The sequence below is a fragment of the Moschus berezovskii genome, chromosome 1, assembly GCF_049115385.1.
Source record: "Moschus berezovskii isolate FMDL1 chromosome 1, NW_MosBer_1.0, whole genome shotgun sequence".
NCBI lineage: Eukaryota > Metazoa > Chordata > Mammalia > Artiodactyla > Moschidae > Moschus > Moschus berezovskii.
Window position 1 is genome coordinate 52,941,649 of NC_142460.1, and position 20,951 is coordinate 52,962,599.

General features: G+C 35.1%; 1 long non-coding RNA gene across 1 annotated transcript in view; it reads right to left on the reverse strand.

Moving 5' to 3' along the window:
- Nucleotides 1-271: 271 nt before the first annotated feature.
- The window catches only part of LOC148778723 (uncharacterized), a 36,439-nt gene continuing 15,759 nt past the window's right edge, over nt 272-20,951 (reverse strand). Inside the window, exons 2-3 of the long non-coding RNA XR_016037765.1 lie at nt 11,703-11,846; nt 272-398 (exon numbers count right to left, since the gene is read on the reverse strand). This is a non-coding gene — a long non-coding RNA (uncharacterized LOC148778723). The remainder of the gene's footprint in view (nt 399-11,702; nt 11,847-20,951) is intronic.

Here is a 20,951-nt window from a genome sequence, read left to right on the forward strand (position 1 = left end):
ATTCATTTAAACCTCACAGCAACAATTTAACATACATGCTAATATATCAAAGATTTATAGTTAATAAAACTGATCCAAAGAGAGGTTAAGCAAAAATTCCAAATTCATAAGACTAGAATAGTAACTCATATAATCCGGACCCAGAAACCTCTTGCTTAACACTATCCTAGAGTCTCTACATATCTTCTAGAATGAATCTTTCCTTCAAATTATTCGAGAGCACCAAATATGTAATAGCACTTTTTATAAATGGGAACACAATAAGAATTTCCTTACCTCCTCTCTCCTCTCTAATCAACTGTTAAATCTTCTACTCAGTGTAGCAAATAAATCATCCATCCAACCCATCAGCATTCTCTCAGTCCCTGTTCTATTTTAGCATCACATTAGGTTGTGGACTGAAAAAAAAAAGGTAGAAGATGAATAATATAAATAAGACATAACAATGTTCAATTTTGTTGGCTTAATAGCATCCACTGAGGCAGGTCATAAAAGAGAATCGTAGACCGCTTGCATTGTGGAGGAAGACTGCAAAAAGGAAGCTATTTTGGATTTGAGACTTATAGTGCTCTTGATTTGTTTTGGCACTATCTTGTTTTTGTATCTATTTCACCCTCATAACTTCTTTCCTTTTTCAATTTTTTTAAAAATTTGGTTCCATTCTTTATATATTTATTGAGAATACACTGTGTATTTAGCTCTTTAATAGACATTTTGCTGCAAGTATTTTACAGAAATTTTACCTGCAAAATGATAAAATCTACTAAAAGACAAGGCATGATTATGCTACTAAAAGCTATAATATATAACAGTAAAAGAAAATATATGAATAAACTTAAGGTAGTATATGATTGTTGTGTGTTTTGTGCTCAGTCGCTCAGTTGTGTCTGATTCTTTGTGACCCAGAGGAATTTAGCCTGCCAGGCTTCTGTTCATGGGATTATACCATCAAGAATACTGGAGTAGGTTGCCATTTCCTCCTCCAGGGGATCTTCCCCACCCAAGGATTGAACCCATGTCTCCTCTGACTCCTGCACTGGCAGGGGGATTCTTTAAAACTGCCCCACCTGGGAAGCCCAGTATATAATTAAATGTTAAAACATTATATGAATAGTCAAACAAAATAAAGCAAAAACTCTCAGTCCAAAAATACAGAAGTTTTTTGTTTGTTTGTTTTTAGGATACAAAGACCAGGCAAGTATTTGAGTGGAGATTGGGCGTAAACTAAACTTAGTTAGATGGGTTGCTGTAAATATATGGGGAATTGGAAAACCAACCAGGATGAAGTCACAAGGTGTGAAAGTGAGCATGACAGTTTCTCACTGAAATGCTTTCTCTTTTTCTTTGTAAAATGTGACTTATAAATATGTATTTCAAAATATATGTTCACAGTGTGAAAGACATCGAGGTTGCTTACAGGCAATTCATTGGCTTTTATATATTTGCACACTCCTTATGTAGATTAACTTGCTCGTTAAACAATTAACTATTACTATTGATTGTAGGATTTGTTTTATGTAAGAAATTTGTAACTATAATTTTACCATGAACAATAAACTAGGACGCCTAAACCTAGAAGAATCTAGGGATAGATGCCGTTCTTAAATCCACCTGTATAGGAACTCTCCCTTTTAGCAGTCTAACAATGTCTGATAATAATATGGTAATATATAAATATCACATACTCACATAATTTGTCAGATAATATCTCGGGAGATAGGTCTAAATGAAAGATGATTATTCTAGTACTTACGAGCAGGGGCTCTGAAGTTAGACCAAAATGTTTAAATCCCAAAGAGACTTTTTGGTTTCTGCTTTTTACAAATTGGCAACATAATTATAAAAGTATTGTGAATATTAAAATATGTGTAAAACAGTGTCTACTGTATGGTAAAGATTCAGTGCATGTTAAAACCTTTTTTCTTTTTTTTTGACAGTTGAGATGACCCAAACTTATGTTTCTAAAATTTAAAAAATGGAAGTTTTAACATACATGTGTGTGTTAACTCACTTCAGTCGTGTCTGATTCTTTGCAACAGTATAGACTGTAGCTCACCGGGCTCCTCTGTCCATGAGGTTCTCCAGGCAGAGGTACTGGAATGGATTGCCATGCTCTCCTCCAGGGGATCCTCTTGACCCAGGGATCAAACCCTGATTTTTATGTCTTCATGTTTAGCCAGTTATGAATAAATATGGAGATTATTTGGTTTATAGCCCTAGAATTTTTAATAATTTGACATGTTTTAAAATATTTAAGTTTTCAATTATGGACAAAAAGTATATACAAATATTTCCTTTGTGAAATTCTGTGTACACACATGGAACAAGAAAGTTTTATAAATCTTGAGATAAACTTCACAGAGTAATTTATCTTGGGAAATAATTTTTAATGTCATTTCATTAAATAACTTGGTTTTACTGAGAAGACAAAATATTATGATTATTTTTTAGAATGCCATTTGAGTATATCTAACAACTTCTTGTTGCAAATAACAGATCAATAAAGATGATCTGTAATGCTTAATATTCCTTAATGATTCTCCTACCCCTTTAAATGCCTATCTATCTGTCTATCTATCTCTCTATTTACTTACTTATTTATTTATCTGGATAGGCAGGGTGGTATTTAATCAAGCAGGTTATTTTACATATTTTTTTTAAGATCTGATTCCTGTAAAGACAGAAATGTTGTTGAAAATAGCTCTAGCTCTTAGATAATTTTTGTACAATTTCCAGAAACCATTTCACCTTGTTTTCCTTAATGTTATACTCAGTCATTGGTGAAAAAAGAGGACTGCTTGGCTTTTAAAAAATAGAGCAAGGCCTGATTCCAAAAGTGATTTTTAGTAATTTTCAAATGTTAACCTTTCAAAATTATAATTTTCTGAGAACCAGTTACTCATTCAAATCATTTCAAAGAGTAAACACAGCTTAGGAAACTTGAAAATTTACCATTGAATGCTTGTAATAAACGCTATAGAAGATCCTAATGCTCTGGGAAAAGAAAGTCTTTTTGCCTTAACCACTTCGCAATCTCAGTGAATGAACTAAATGGATGTGACCATAACATACAAGAAAATACCAGACCTTTGAATATTCAAAGTTGTACAAGGAAACTGGGGAGAGTGTTCAGAGAGAAGATGGATATGGAAGGAAGAATAACACAAACAAGGAGGGGGAAATGATGAGGATGGCTGGAACAAAAGGTAGGATGAGAAAGACAGGGAGAACACTGGGGAAATAGTACACAATCAAGTTTACCAAAGGTCAGAAGATGGTAGAAACCTCTACTTAGTGTAGTGTTATGTTACAAGATGCAGGGACACTTTGTGGCTCATTGGCAAATTTACTATCTTAAACAAGCAATTCTCCTTCTCCATTATCCCTTTCTTCTCCTCCTTTATTTTCTCCTTCCTTCTTCTTCCTTTTCTTCTCCTCCTCTCCCCACTCCCACTTCTTTCCTTCCTTATTTCTAATGAGGAATTAATTAAAAAAGAAAAGAAGAAAAGAGACCAAAATTGATCTGTGAAATATATTAATAGGAGCCAAGTAAAAAGGTGATCAAGCAATGTCATTGCTTAATAGGGGTCAGCACATATCAAGGTAGGAGACTGAATCGAGTGGCAGCCTGGCACAGTTAGGAAATTGGTTACTAAAACAGTAAATAGAATATATGTCACTAATGTGTGTCAAAATTCTCACAATTGGAGAAATTACAAATATGAAAGCTTGAAAAATTGCCAAGATTTTCAAACTCCACTGTTACGTATTATAATTTTACATATAGATTGAAAAAGAAATAACTTTAACTGTATATACACATACATATATATATGTGTGCGGGTGTGTGTGTGTGTGTGTGTGTGCAAACATTTTCCTCCTTGAGAGGCCTTGCTATCCAAGTAGCAAAGAGCAACACATGACACCTAGATCTGGGTTTCTTCTTGGAGAAATGATTTATTCTAGAGTTCGGAAAGCAAAACTTTAAAATGAGTGTAGAATATTTTGTTGTGTCAGAAATTAAAGAAGGGTTCAAAGAATTATAAGTCCCAACTGGCCAAGTAAAGGATAATTTGAATGTCAAAATAAATAATGGATGTGATGGATTATAACCTCTTAAATAAAATAAGAAACTTTGAACCATATTGATGTAAATAAATAAATGAATGAATCCTTTGGGAGAAGAGAAAAGTCTTTCTTACAGGAAGATACTGGCTAATGAATGAAGGTAGAATTAGAAAAACAACACTTTGACTTTAGTCAAAACTGTTCAGCACATGCAAAATCTAATGGGAGAAAATCTGATGAAGAATGGAAAGATTATATAATTTCAGTGAATCCGCCCCCGAATATTTATGAATCAAAAGGATAACGAGTATAATTTTACATCTTTTGGGAGGAATCCAGGAACAAAACACCTTTAAAAGTAAACAAAGTTATCATCTCCAGTGGTAGGAAAAATCAAAAGCATTGTCTTGATAGGATGCAATGAAAATATAGCACGACTTCTGTTTGATTTCTTCCCACATGCGTAAGATGAATTTAATTATGCCAAAACATCCAATAAGCCCTAATTGAATGACTTTCTGTAAAATAATTAGTCTTTAATTATTAAAAAAAAAAAAAAAATTCCAGTCATAACAGTCAAGGAACTGTTTGGAATTGAAGGGAACATAGGAAGTTTAACAACTAAGTGCCAAGCAGGACTGGTTTGGGTCTATTTGTTGTAAAGGGGATTACTGGACAATTAGTATAATTTAAATTTTTCTTTGAATTGGATCGTATATAAACATCAGTTTCCTGATTTTAATTTTTGGACTGTAATTTTGTCCAAAATGGATTATCCTTACTTGTAGAAAATATGCACAGTAGTAATCACAGTAATATCTACTTGTTCAGAGAAAAGAATAATATGCATACACTTATGTGTGGTAGAAAATTAAAGCAAATGATATAAAATGTCCATAACTGGGGAATCTGGATTGGAAGTGTTAGGTAGTTAGACTAGGAAAAAGGAGTCCAAAATGGCAGTGGCTAAAAGACAAAGAAGGGATAAGCCCGTGAAAATAGAACAAGGAAGTTATGAGGACCTAAGTGAGGACCTCAGGTAGACCAAACAGCCCTCCAGGCTAGCCCAATTTACATAGGGCAGGCTCAGGGGGAGGAGAAAAATCATATAAAAAGAGGAGCCAAATTGGTCCAGGAACTTCTCTTTTCTTCAGATCTTTTGGGTCAGCCCACCCTCACGTCTCTAGGATGTATCTTGCTTTGCTTGCCAGTAAAACTGAGCTATAACACTGGTCTGTCCATTGCTTCAAATTTTTGCTGCGGTGAGACAGAACCAAGGAAATTACACACTCCCCCCAACAGAATTTTTTTTTTTCTATTGGTTTTATAACTTTGCTGTAAAGTTGAGATTATTTTACAATAAACCTTTTAGGAAAAAATTTATAATAGAATCAAGTCACAGAGAAGGTATTTCAGCAAACAATGGAAAAAACAAGTTGTGTTTAAAGGAAACACAGCTATAATTTAAATCTACACTTAAATTAAGGTGTTGAAATCTTTATTAAAACTGTCTTCATTTCCCTGATAAGTTGCCATAAAATTCTCACACCACCATTTGAATTTGTTTTAAATAAATTTCTATAGAGAATAAAGTAGACAAATAAGACTGCTACTGCGTTGCTTTGAAATTTTTGTGGGAGAAGGGAACTATACTTATAAGATTCAACACATTTTTTTTTCTTTGTTTATATCTACTATAGACAATATTCAAACACTCGTACTTTCAATGAAAACTTTGGCTGGCCCAATTGGTCAGATGCGTAATAATGATTCTCAGTCAGGTAAAGTCACTTGTAATTTATTCTATAGTCTATAGTGAAGTAGTTGCCACAAAACACTTTTTCTGAATAAGGACCTCAGTACTGAAGAAAAGTAGTAGGTCCCCATTACTCTCTGTGCATTTTTATCTGGAAAAGAAATACACATATTCATTAATGGTTGCCATCTATCAGTAGGAAAAGGGCAGATATTGGGAACTTATAAAATAATATGCACAAATTCTTTTTAAAATCTTCAAAAATAAGGGAAATTATGTAATTAGTGTATAAGCTAGAGGTAATTTTCAGTCCTTTTTGCTTATTAAGGAATAGCAATAATTTGGGGCATAATCTTTTAAAAATACCATTAAGAAATTAAGAAAAGCAACCCATAGTGAAGAAAAACAATATCAAGTAGCTAATTATTTTAGGACAGTACTAGAGCATTTTATTATTTACTTAAATTCACTCATTCAGTTAAGCCACTGCATGTACAAATGCAACAAACATATCAGTTGAAACTCTCAAACTTAATATTTTGTTTAGAATTTGTTTTAAATATATTCTATCATAGAATATGAAAAATTACCTATACTGAAGTTTCTACAAAATTGGTAATTTTTAATTTATTATGGGATCCTTTCCTGAAGTAGTTTCAAGGAAAACTTGAGACATTGGAGGAGTTTGTGAGAATCATTAAATTTTTACTTCAGAAAAGTGAGAATTAGCAAGGTTTGACAGCACATGTCAACATTTCAAACCTTCAGAAAAGTATATAATACCATATTTCAGGTAAATTTCAGATACCAAGGAAAATTGATTTTATGTCATAAGAATCTATGCTTATAATTTGAAAGTATATGCCACCTTTTAAAGGCTTAAATTTTATTTTTTAATTTAAATATAGTTAATGTACAATGAAGTGTTAATCTCTAATGTACATCAAAATGATTGTTAGATATATACAAACATACAGACATGTTTTCATGTTTTTTTCCGTTATGGTTTATCACAAGATACCGAGTATAATTCCCTGTGCAATTCGGTAGGACCTTGTTGTGTATTCATTCTATATATTATGTAACAGTTAGTATCTGCTACCTCAAAACTCCTAATCTATCCCTCCCCTCACTTCCCTCCCCCTTGGCAGGTTTGTTCTCTGTCTGTGAGTCTGTTTCTGTTTGTAGATATATTCACTTTGCAATATTTTAGATACCATATGTAAGTGATATCATGTTGGAAATGACATTATTTCATTCTTTTTTATGACTGAGTAATATTCTAATACATATATGTGCATATATATATATATATATGCATACTGCATCTTCTTTATCCATTCCTCTGTTGATAGACATTTATATTGCCTAAATATCTTGGCTACTATAAATAATGCTGCTATAAACATAGGGGTGCATGTATCTTTTTGAATTATAGTTTCATTCAGGTATATACCCAGGACTTGTATTGCTGGATCATATGGCAATGTCGGAGACCCGAGTTTGATCCCTGAGTTGGGAAGATCTCTTTGAGAAGGGAACCCACTTCAGTATTCTTGTCTGAAGATTTCCATGGAGAGAGGAAACTGGTGTGCTGAAGTCCATGGAGTCACAAAGAGTTGGATACGACTGAGTGACTGACACTAGCATGGCAACTCTATTTTTAGTTTTTTTAGGAACTTCCCTTATGTTCTTGGACCAACTTACATTCCCACCAACAGTGTGATAGCTTACAGTGAACAGTGTTGGATTTGTGATCTCTACGGACTAAGCTTTATCACTTAAGAGCTTTTGTGTACCAGAGTTTTATTAAAGTTAAAAAAGGACAGAGAATGTTTCTGAAATAGACATCAGAAGAGTCCCCCCTCCCCTCTAGTCTTAGCAAGGGAGCTATATATTTTAAAATTGGTTATTACAATAAATCAAAAGAATTCCTCAAGGCTGTACAGATCTTATCAGACCACTCCCATCCCATATACATTTTAAGATAACAGGATTAGTCAGAGGTTTTTAAGAAGGAGAAACTGTCCTCAAGCAGGAGACATTGTTGTTATATAATCCTTAGTACAGAATTTAAAGTGGGTTATTTTGTTGTGCAATCACCAGCTCTGGGTTTAAAGGAAAAAAAAAAATAAGTTTTATGTGACTAAGACTAAGGAATGTAGGGGGGAGACAAGGACTTTTGTCCTTTTCCTCCTTGAGAATTCCAGACCCCTATCTCCTCTTCAAAAGGCCCAGACCCCTCTCTCCTCCTCAGGGACCTGGGACTTCTTATCAACATATCTAGAAATTGACTTTCTCAAGTGTAGGAGGGTTCCCTTTTTTCCACACCCTCTCCAGCATTTGTTATTAACTTTATTTTTTTTTTTATTCTACATTAAATACCAGAAATTTTTTTACATGAGTACAAAAGCCAAAGAAGAGATTTCTAACTATGCTTCTTGAAACTTCTGTGCTTCGTTTATGAACAATTTTGGGTCAAAATTGAAACCTGAAAACTGGTCTTATTTCTCTCTTTAAGGACCATCCCTCCTCCTTCCTTGGTTCCTTCACAAATTTTATCTGTGTAAAGGTATGCTCAAAAACATAATTGTATTCTTACAGCCACTCTATCACACACACCTGCCCCCTACACACACATACTTCGAAGTAAATGATCCAGTCCTCTGAATGAAATTGACGGCTGTAAATGGTGCATCCAAGGTACACCCAAGCCTTTATTACCACTATTTTATGAAGACATCACCTTTATTGTATTAATGTTTCTGATTAGCTTTTAAATTATTAAAAAGAAGTACAAATATTGTATTTAGAAGACATAAATGCTAGGCTTTTAAGACCTCAGGGCTTCCTTGGTGGCTAAGATGGTAAAGAGTCTGCCTGCAATGCAGGAGACCCAGGTTCAATCTGTTGGAAAAGTTTGTAATTTCCTCAGTTCTATTTCATTGCAACAAAAATCTGAAGCAATGGACAGACCATTGTTACAGCCCCGTGTAATTTCCTTGGAGGAACCACTGTTACAGCTCAGTTTTATTTAGAAAGCAAAGGAAAATACATCCTCCAGGCATGAGCACAGGCCAACCCAAAAGACTTGAAGAGAAGAATAGACCCCGGCCCAATTTTGGCTCCTCTTTTTTTATATATATATTATTTTTTTCTTCCCCCTGAGCCTGTCCTATGAAAATTGGGCTAGCCAGGAGGGCTGTTTGTTTTGCCTGCGGTCCTTGTTCCAGTCCTCGGACCTTGCTTTGTTCTATTTTCATGGGCTTTTCCCTGCTTTGTCTTTTAGCCACCACCATTTTGGACTCCTTTTTCCTATTCTAACTATCTATCTAATGGATCCCTGGGTTCAGAGGATACTCTGGAGAAGGGAATGCTACCCACTTTAGTATTCTTGTCTGAAGAAACTCATGCAGAGGAGCCTGGCAGACTATAGTCCATGGGGTCACAAGGAGTTGGACATGACTGAGGGGCTAACGCTTTCACTTTAAGACCTCAGCAAATATTTTTCAGTTATCATAATCAACCAGTGAACAAGGATTACTGGTAGTATGACACAGGATGGAAAGATCTGAGGGGAGGGTGTTGGGAAGGAGAACTCAGGCAAGACACTGAGCTTGACCAGGAGACACTTCCATGAGGAACTTTAGGCTGACAGGGATACCATAAACATGCATTTTTGGCTCCATTTTCATTTCCTATCTTTAATGCTTACAATAAGATTTAAAATAGTACTGCTCACATTTAAAAAATGCGGAGACAAAAATAAGGTAAAATAAAAAAGCCAATGTTATTCAGGTAGAAAGTAGCCATGCTAGGATTCATACCAAAATTGTTTTATTCTACTGTTCATGCCGTTTGACTAAACAGTGCTTCAACAAGCAAACGTGGATCCCCATGTGCATATGGAGAAAGCACACTGTCAAAACTGAGTAGAGATGTTGAATAAAGGCTACTGAAGCATGGACTAGAAACTTCAAAATCTTCCTAAGATATTTTTCAAATCTTAATTCTGTTATTTTCCTATTGCTTTAAAATGACATAAAAATCCTAAATACTCTATTGCAATGACTGTCATAGTTAGGTACCAAAATTGTTCTAGACTGTAGTGCACCGATGACTCTACCCACAGATCTTTGTCCAGAAGTTACTAAGGCTGGAAATAGAGTAGGATCTTTAAGTACAAAAACGCAAAAGCATTTACCTCTGTACCTTCAAGAAAATTTCCTTCCAGGGAGCTTACCTCTAAGCCAGATTGTTGTCAGGCAAGATTATTGACTAAGGCAGGGAGTCATCAGATTCAACCGGCCCCTACTTCTAATGAGTTCTTCCATCTCTCAGCCTCTCTGAAAACCTTCCCTTTCTCTTCACCTCCTCTGAAGGTGTCACGTCGTCACGTGACACACAGCACGTGTGCAGTGCTCTGTTCTGCAGTCCCCGATCAACTGCAAAATGCCCCATTCCTTTTAATTCCCCTGATATCATCAGAAATAATTGATTTTGTCCCCATTCTTTCTGGGATATGCTTTCTTCAGTCTTTATTTAGGCTAGATCAGTTTCTCACAACTAATATTTTATTGATTCATGTAAATTAGTTTAAATTTAAAGTTCTCTGTTAATTGACCTTATGCATGCTGCTGCTGCTGCTAAGTCACTTCAGTCGTGTCCGACTCTGTGTGACCCCATAGACGGAAGCCCACCAGGCTCCCCCGTCCTTGGGATTCTCCAGGCAAGAACACTGGAGTGGGTTGCCATTTCCTTCTCCAATGTGTGAAAGTGAAAAGTGAAAGTGAAGTCACTCAGTCACGTCTGACTCGTAGCGACCCCATGGACTGCAGCTTACCAGGCTCCTCTGTCCATGGGATTTTCTAGGCAAGAGTACTAGAGTGGCTTGCCATTGCCTTCTCTGGACCTTATGCATTAGTAATCATAATTCTTGAAATAAACAAAACCAATAGAAGAGCATAGAAGCTCTTTACTGTTAGTTCACATAATTATGGTGGCTGGTGAGCCCCAAGGTCTGCAGGTGATTTGGCAAACTGGAAACCCAAGAGATCTGATGATGTGGTTCTAGTCCAAAAGTCTGCAGTTTAAAGACCCAGGAAAGCTGTTACAGATCAAATCAGGAGGTGGGAAAAATCCAACATCTCATTCAAAAGATGATTAGACAGAAAATATTCTATTTTATTCAGTTTTTATTTGTTTATTTAGGCTTTCAACTAGAATAATGAAGTTTACCCTGTATTATAGAGAACACTTTCATGCCTGTGCTGTCACTCAGTTATGTCCAACTACTTGCCCCTAGGCTGTAGCCCACCAGGCTTCTTTGTCCATGCCTTTCTCTAGGCAAAAATAGTGGAGTGGGTCACCATTTTCTTCTCCAGGAGATCTTTCTGGCCCAAGAATCAAATCCATGTCTCATGTCTCTGACATTGGCAGGTGGATTCTTTACCACTATGCCACCTAGGAAGACCCAGGGCAATTTGTTTTACTCAATATACCAATTTAAATGGTAATCTTATCCAAATCAGCCTTACAAAAATACCCAGAATAATATTTGACCAGAATTCTGGGCATTACATGGCCCATTCAAATGACAAAATAAAATAAGTGTCACATCTTAGCAAAGGAATTTCATGTAAACCCATTTGGGTATCAATTTTTAGTAGTAAAATTGTTTTCCTACAAGCATCCTTAAATGCAGTGAGACAAAATGAACAGACAAATAAAAGTGCATACTCAGAAGCCCATCCTTCTTTATGAAATGCCAGTCAAAAGTACAACCCTATTGTTATGATAATAAGACCTATGAAATATTTAAATACCAACAAGCTCAGTTAGAATTAGGCAATAATGGGTGAAAGTATGAGAGTTTTACCTATGAACTTGAAATATTCTCCAGGACAGAATCCTGGAGTGGGTAGCCTTTCTTTTCTCCAGGGGATCTTCCCAACCCAGGGATTGAGCCCAGGTCTCCCACATTGCAGGCGGATTCTTTACCGTCTGAGTCACCAGGAAAGCCCTGAAAAATGATAGGTATTGTTAAAAAAAAGAAAAAAAAAATCATGAAAACCTTTAACCCTACTCAAGAGATTTTAAAATATCCTTTTTTGGTAAATAATATAATTTCATACATACAAAACTGATTTATCCTTTTATTTTTTTGGGGGGGAGATTTTCTTTTTATTTGCTTTTTTTTTTTAATCCTTTTAATATGGGCTTCCCTCATAGCTCAGTTGGTAAAGAATCCGCCTGCAATGCAGGAGACCCGGGTTTGATTCCTGGGTCATGAAGATCTGTTGGCAAAGGGATAGGCTACCCACTCCAGTTTTCTTGGGCTTCACTTGTGGCTCAGCTGGTAAAGAATCCACTGCCTGCAATGCAGGAAACCTAGGTTTGATCCCTGGGTTGGGAAAATTCCCCGGAAAAGGGAATGGCTAACCCACTCCAGTATTCTGGCCTGGAGAATTCCATGGACTGTATAGTCCATGGGGTCGCAAAGAGTCCGACATGACTGAGCGACTTTCACTTTCGTATTTCATTATATTTCTTCTGTTCATTTTATTCAAAGGCAGAGAAACAAAGAAAAAATACTTGCCCTATTAAACATATAGTAGTATTTTCTGTGATAACAAGGCTTTCATATACCTTTTAAAAATCATAATTTTCTGTGTGATCCTGCATTGTTAGAATTACCTAGTATGAACTCTGTTTTAGAAATCTCTGTCAAGAAATTTGTAATGCGATCATTGCCTACACTGCTCTAAATGGAATGTTTTATCTCCTATTAAGAATCAGAGATTGTCTTCTCTTCACACAGCCTCTCAGCATTTATTAAGTTTCAGTGTCCAGAGGTTTAACCGTGAATGAGACAGTTCAATGAAATGAAACTGTCTTCTTGGTCTAAGTGGCATTTCTTGCCTACTTCAACTTCTTCTGTTTCTTCATGTGTTTGTGAGTAAACTTCAGTGAAGCTGATACTAGGACATTAAATAGAAGTGCTGTAGTTTTTAGGGTTTCATTGTTCACAAATGTTTATCCTAGGCATTTGTTTCTAAAGCTAAACCTTTCTACTCCTCATTCCCTCCTCTTCCCATTTCTTTCTTCTTCAACCATCTATATTTACTTTCAACACTGAGGTGGGAGAAGGAAATGTCCCTATAATGTCCTGAGAATGACTGTCTTTATTTTACTTTTCTTTTTCTCTTTGAATATAAAAAAGTCCGTTTGAATATATAATGTAAGTTGATTATGTCCTAAACTTACTCCCCAAATATCACCAATGCAACTTGTTGATAAGAAGATAAGACAAATTTCAACTTATTGCTTACCATGGTGGAGGTAGAAAACGAAACTTACCCAAACCTAGATAGTACATAGTGCCTTGTGGTGGAGAAGATCAAATCAGAATTTACTGAAAATTGGATGTTTCAAACAAACATTTGTTCATTTCAAACAAAATTTGGATAATCAAACCCTTTACCTGGTCAGTAGACTCTGAAATAATAAAGTCAAGGTAATGAAGACAGGAATAGCACAAAGTCCTATTAACAATAGGATGTAGTTTCAGGTCTCAGTATCTCGGCTGAGTATACGGCAAAGATTTAATTCTCAAATAGTCAAAAAATGCTTATGCTTCCTTATGGGAATTTGTTTCATATACAAAGTGAATACAAATTATTTGAAATTTAATGTAACTTTCTCCATAATAAAATATGTGTCCAATAATGAGGCTATTTTTGAAATTGGTATTCACAAAATCAAATACACATCCTATCATTCTTTTGGATAAGATTGCCATTTTCCTGTGCACTTTGATTTATTCCTAGTTTACTTAGAGTCATTCCACAGTCAGTGCTTTCACAGAACACTGGAGTGGGTTGCCATTTCCTTCTCCAACATCTTTCCATAGTGTACTTTTATTCAATTATCTTCCAAGAAAACTTATTTTATTATTTTCCCATTTTACTGTAACATATACTACACTAAAAGTACTTACTCATGTAATATCTGTCTTTCATTTATTCAATTATATCATTCAGAAAGTCAAAAATGCTGTGTATTTAATATAAACTAAAGTGTGGGCTGATGCTAACGCTGAAACTCCAATACTTTGGCCACTTCATGCGAAGAGTTGACTCACTGGAAAAGACTCTGATGCTGGGAAGGATTGGAGGCGGGAGGAAAAGGGGATGGCAGAGAATGAAATGGATGGATGGCATCACCGACTCGATGGACATGAGTTTGAGTGAACTCCGGGAGTTGGTGATGGACAGGGAGGGCTGGTGTGCTGTGATTCATGGGGTCGCAAAGAGTCGGTCACGACTGAGCGACTGAACTGAACTGAACTGAACTGAAAGTATGGGCATGAAGAGGGAAGTCAGCCATATCTGTACCCTCACAGAACACTGAATTCAGTAGCGAGACTATATCCATTCTCTGGACAAGAAAATTTGTATTATTTTCAAGGAAAAATGGGGAAGGAGAAGTAGATAATTTTCCCACTTCATGGAAGAGATGGCTTTGAAAGATGGGTTGATATTTCTCTGTAGAAAAAGGGATAACTTAAAACAAGGGGTGTTTATTTGAAGCACAAGTTAGTAGGAAAGAATGTTGTGATATTTTGAATATAGTTATGATCAAATAGAAAATATTTTCAAAGAGCAAGAAAAATGTTCTCAAACAGTCATTTTAAAGGCAAATCTCAGATATACTGAAGCAAGTATTTGATTTAATAGGCTATTTCTACCTTTTTATGTTTATCACTTAGTACCTTCGTCTGTGGAGTGTGTGAACATTTGATACATATATGCATTAAATCTACTGATTATTTGATGAACTATATTCCAAATGCTTACTCAAATAAAATATTCCTAAATTTGCATGATAGAACTAAGTAAAAGGGTCATCTTTGACAACTTAAAGTGTTCTGATTGAACTTCAAAGGTGGTTCCTATCAGTTGGTATTACTTACCACAGTGGAGGAAATATTTCACATATACTCCTTCCAGTCAAGCAGGAACACCAAAATGATATCACATCAGAGTAGGCATAATTTATAGGAAAAGCAATAACTGATGCTTCCTTAGGTGGTTGAAGGGACATAAGTTAGTAAAAGGAGTAAAGAATTGCTGCTTTTTCCTTCATGTTCTCTACATTTTTCCATGAACTACATTAAACTTTGTCCCTCAAGTGACCTTGAATATTTAACCACCTGCTCAGTTTAATCGGGAAACACACAGACTCTGAAAAGCTGCCTGGGTAAGGCCTAACAGAGTATGCCTCCCACATATGTAAAGTTTACTGCACAGGCTGAGGGAATGAGGGAATTGCTCAGCTGCTGGCAAATATGTCGAGTCCTAAAAACTTGGGAAAGTGATTCTAAATGAGCTAACAGTTTTTAAGGCCTAACTCTAACTGTATTTTATTAAAGTGAGATTTAGAATATCATTCTCTTGAGTGGGATTGTCTTTTCAAGGGAGACTATATAAAAATTATGGAGAGAATTTTGCATAATTAGTGAGTCACTGATTTCCTTGTATATTTACTCTCTTGAATGCTTATATAGAGCTAGGTCCCTTGTTAGAACAAAAGTGAAAAATTATGTGTGTGTGTATCTGTTAATATGTATATCCTAAATATATATTCTTGGGTCTGGGAGATCAGCTGAAGAAGGGATAGGTTACTTTAGTATTCTTGGCCTTCCCTTGTGGCTCAGCTGGTAAAGAATCCGCCTGCAATGCAGAGACCTTGGTTCAATCCCTAGGTTGAAAAGATCCCCTGGAGAAGGGAAGGGCTACCTACTCCAGTATTCTGGCCTGGAGAATTCCACGGACTGTATAGTCCATGGGGTCACAAAGAGTCAGACATGACTGAGTGACTTTCTGCATATTTCACTTCAAGTATATATATATAAATGTATACATATAATGGTAGTTATTTAGAAATACTGAGTAATCTATACCTTGAAGTTGACTTTATCTCCTTAAACAGATCAATAATATACGATTATGATGTTTTATCCCTTTATGTAAAAGTGCATGCAACTCACATATTTATGTAATTTCAATGGTTCTTAAAAGTTTAATAGTTAAAGCACTACAATTCATCTTACAGTGATATGTTATTCTGTTATATCCAAAGTAACTTTATAGGATCTGTACATATTAAATGTGTTCTTATTTTCTGTATTGTGGAAGTAACAGCTGAAGGCAAACACATTTAGAAAACAATACCATTATACTTTTTATTTCTGAGTTGTGTGTCTGACTTTAGTACAACTGTCATGCCAAGTGAAATATAGGAAAATAACTGCAAGATTATCTAAGTTCAAGTTTACGTTAATATGTTAATTATGCGAAATAGCAAATGTCTTGTATAATTATCACATTTTAAAGTCAGGGATAAATGTAGTTTTCATAAAAATTTCAGACTTAAATGGTACTCTCACAATTTTATTTATTTGAAGAATCAGAACTGACTTGATCTTCTTGTTTTTTCTCAGAGTTAAATTGGTTCTGCTATTGTTATTATTAGAGCTTCCCAGGTGGCCCAGTGGTAAAAAAAATCCGCCTGCAATGCAGGAGATCCAGGTTCGATCCCAGGGTCAGGAAGAGTCTCAGGAACAGAAATGGCAACCTGCTCTAATATTCTTTCCAGGAGAATCACATGGACAGAGGAGCCTGGCGGGCTACAGTCCATAAGGTCTCAAAAAGTCATCCATAACTAAAGCGACTTAGCATGCACACATTGTTATTTTTACTTTTGTTTTCTTACTTTCTGATTTGGAATGTGATGCACAGACAGTAGCAAAAGGGAAAAATGCAAATGTTACTTCTACAGTATCCAGATCACTTACATGCCTTTTTAATATTTATAATTTTATGACTTAAAGAGAAAATCACCTTCTGTCTAAAGTGACTGAATGACCACATCAAACCCAGCTTAATTTTTCAAATAATGTTGTATTATCTGTATCTACTGCATCCATGCAGTTCTCGTCATTAATAGACTTGATTGTTCTTCCTCAAAGATCAAATAACATGCTATACTGATGCTTATAGACTCGTGTGAAATTTTAGAGAAATTTTAATTTAATTCTAGTGAGTTCCACCAGGGCTTCCCTGGTGACTCAGACAGTAAAGAAAGAATCAGCTGCAACACAGGAGACCTAGGTTTGATCCCTGGGTTGGGAAGATCCCCTGGAGAAGGGAACAAGCTACCCAATCCAGTATTCTTGCCTGGAGAATTCCATGGACAGAGGAGGCTGGCAGGCTACAGTCCATGGGGTGACGAAGAGTTGGACACTGCTGAATAACTTTCACTTAGTGAGTCCTTAAGTAGAATTTTTTTAAGGCAGTCTACACTGTTTTCTTTTTTTTTCTACCCCCAAGGGGTTTTTTAAAGTTTTATGTCTACACTATGACCATGTTTCACTGGATCTTCTCTAGGGTGAGTGCTAATCTACTCTTAGGGAATTTCTAATAGCAGAATTTGTTGTACCTATCATTTTTCTGGATAATATTTTTGCTTATTTTTTTCTGCTTTAAATAACTGAGGATAAAATGTGTATCTCATGGACTAGAAGAATTTGAAAGTTCAGCCCACCCTTAACAAACTTGAGGTTGGCAGCTTTTGTAACTCAGAAGGAACATGCAGCAGGATCCCATCCTATTAGAACACTTGGGAAAAGAATCTCAGTTATGTAATTGCCCCCAGTTGAATTGCAATGTGGGAAACTTTATGAAAATAACAATTGCCTCTAAATTTTATGTTTCCCTTCATCTGTTCTTGCCCCTTCAACTTCATCTCTCACTCCTTTATTTCACATGCAAATACTCATAACTTTAAAGCTTCAAGGACATAATTTTGTCCTTTATTTTTCAGTTTAATTAATTCTAAATGATATTTGGCATCAAAGATTTTTTTCAGTAAGTTGTTATATCATAGTGAATCATTCTTAAAACATTTTTGGTTTCTTTTCCCTTGTATCTTGTTTTTCCCCTAAGTTGCACTCATTTCAAAATATTTTCGGTTATAGTATTCCGACGTAATTTGATTTCTATGTCAATGATAAAGTGCATTCATTAGATGGCTTTCTTGCTTCATTTTTTTCTTTCCAGTTAATATTTTTTTCTAATCTGGTTCCAGAATCAATGGATTTGAAGCTAGTGAAGGATTAAGCAATAAATTACTTATCCTTGTTTTATAGTGGTTTCCCTCTTAGCTCAGCTGGTGAAGAATCTGTCTGCAATGCAGGGGAGACCAGAGTTAGATTCCTGGGTCAGTAAGATCTGCTGAAGAAAGGATAGGCTACCCACTCCAGTATTCTTGGTCTTCCCTCATGGCTTAGCTGATAAAGAATCCTCCTGCAATGAGGGTTGTATAATAATTGTACTACTTGGATTCTACAAATAAAAATGTTTGTATTTATTAGTTTTGTTTTGAACACAGAAGAGAATACCAAATCTTTAATTTCAATAAATTTTATATTATTTTTGGCTCAAGAGGGATGCAAATATACATAACTATATATGGGCTTCCCTGGTGGCTCAGAGGTTAAAGCATCTGCCTCCAATATGGGAGACCCGGGTTTGATTCCTGGGTCGAGAAGATCCCCTGGAGAAGGAAATGATAACCCACTCCAGTATTTTTGCCTGGAGAATCCCATGGACAGAGAAGTCTGGTAGGCTACAGTCCACGGAGTCGCAAAGAGTCGGACATGACTGAGCGACTTCACTCACTTATATACGTACTTTTTTCTTAATTGAAATCTAAATGCAAATATAATCCTTTACTTTTAAATATAACTTTAGGCGGGTATTATGAATCAGGAATGAAACAGACTTATAGATTTTTATGTATCAACTTTAAAAATATACCTATTTAATGTTCAAGTATGTGATATAATGAAAGAGGTTTTTATCTTTAGATAAATGGACATAACAAAATTATTGTTTTATAGTGGTTAAATTATCCAATATTTATATAGTCATTGATTCATTTATGAAATTTTAGAAAATTAGTTTTTCATATTCAAAATATATCTAACGAAAGTTCTTCTCTATTTCAGAGTCAAAGAAGTAAGTATGTGCTCATATTTTTGTGTGCATGTGTGTGTTTTAAATACACATGCCATTGTATAAAAAATACCAGAAAGATAAGCCTGTTATTTTGGTAAGATCAAAAAAGTTAAGCTGACTTTGTATGTAGATTCCTGAATTTCAAAAAAATTAGACTATTTTTTTTTCAGTATAATTTAATGACAAATTTTATCTAGGCCTACTTTACCATTCATTTTCTTTCACAAATGTTTCCTGAGCGTTCACTTTGTGTCAGGTACTATTCTAGTTTCAGGGACGAAGGAATTAAAGCTCACTTTACTCAAGAAATGTATATTGTGCTGGATATATGATGATAAAACATGGTAAATGAGTCACACATTTAGTATAGTAATAGGGGTAAAAGCTAAGGAGAGAATAAAACAGAGAAAAGATGGAATTGTGATTAATGTAGGGTGGTTTTTGAAGTTATCTGAAGAAATGTTTTAGCAAATGATAAGACACAAGGAAAGAGAAGGTTTATTGTTTTTGACAGTGAAAGAGCTGCTCTTGTTTAAGAAGAAAAGGAGTGAGATAGCTATTTGTTTACTCAGCTTGCTCTGAACAAATCTGGAGGACTGCTGCCCAAGTTATATTTTTCTTGGAACATGAGCTGGAAATAAGATGTCTGGTCAAAAAATAGAAGGTCAAACCCTAAACTCAAGTAAGGTATGAATACTGTGATCTACAGAATAAGTCATTTTAAACAATGTTTTCAACTAACTAATTCCTTCTAATACTATGGAACATGTCTTATAAACAAAATATATACAAATTATATCATAATTATATATTTATAAAGTATACCCCATTACTATACTAAATATGTGACTCATTTGCCATGTTTTATCATCTATATACCCAGTACAATGTAAATTTCTTGAGTGAAGTGAGCTTTAATTCCTTTGTCCCTGAACCTAGAATAGCACCTGACACACAGTAAACACTCAGCAAATTATATACTTTAAAATTATATAATATATAAAATTATATATTCTTATATACAAATTCTGACTTCAGTCAGAATTTGAATAGACCAGCCTTCAACATCTGCTTATCTAGTGAATATGTAGATACACTATCAAAAAATTTCAACAGAAGGTATAGCAGAATCTTTTAGTAAGCTAGGTAAAAATGTTCCATGCCACAATGTCCAGGGATGTATTTCCATACAAATAGTTGAATTCTACAGGCAATATTGAGGAATGATTAAATAGCATGGAGAAAAGCATAAGAAAAGAACAAAAGAAAACAAAACACTAAGGAATGATAGAAAGCTGTGGTGGAATGAAGGCAGAGCTCCAGGAGAGTGTGTAGAGAGGTTAGAGAGCTAGTCTAGGGCCAGTCCTCATGCTGAATCTGCAGGCTTTAGAGGGGCTCTGGTGGTTTGGTAATTGGAATGTAGTGAAAGATTTTCAGTAGAATAATAGTATGATGGGATCTGCAGTTTGAAAAGACCCATAAAGTGTGCAAATTCTTGACTTTCAATATCTCACAAGGTTTGAGAATTACATACAAAATATTCCTTTGCAAGGTACATTAACAAATTCCATAGAACAGATAGAAGCAGTTCAACTAGAAATGTTCAAATACCGTGCCTTTAATATTCTGTTCAGTTTTCCCTTTATATTTGTTTATTTTACCACTATTTTACTCAATTCCTACTATTTTATGAAGCCCTCTAAAAGGAGCATTTGACACAGTGACAGAATACAATTATTTATAAATACAAAATTAGACAAAAGTGTTGGAAAATTTTAAATGGGTTCTCCAAGATAAAATTCTGAAAAATTGTTTTAAAAACAAACTAAATGAGAGGAATTATGATGTCTTTGACTTTCCACTTTCTACTGGCATAGAGTTACAGGGACTGATTAGCACAAGTTTTTCTATGGTTAATAAGACTATTGGAAAATGTTTATTTTATTTATTTTTTAATGTTTATATGCATAAGGTGAAAAGTGGCTCTAAGGGAATGGGTTACAACCAGGAAGATTTATAAGACAGAATGGTAATCAGGGCAAGAA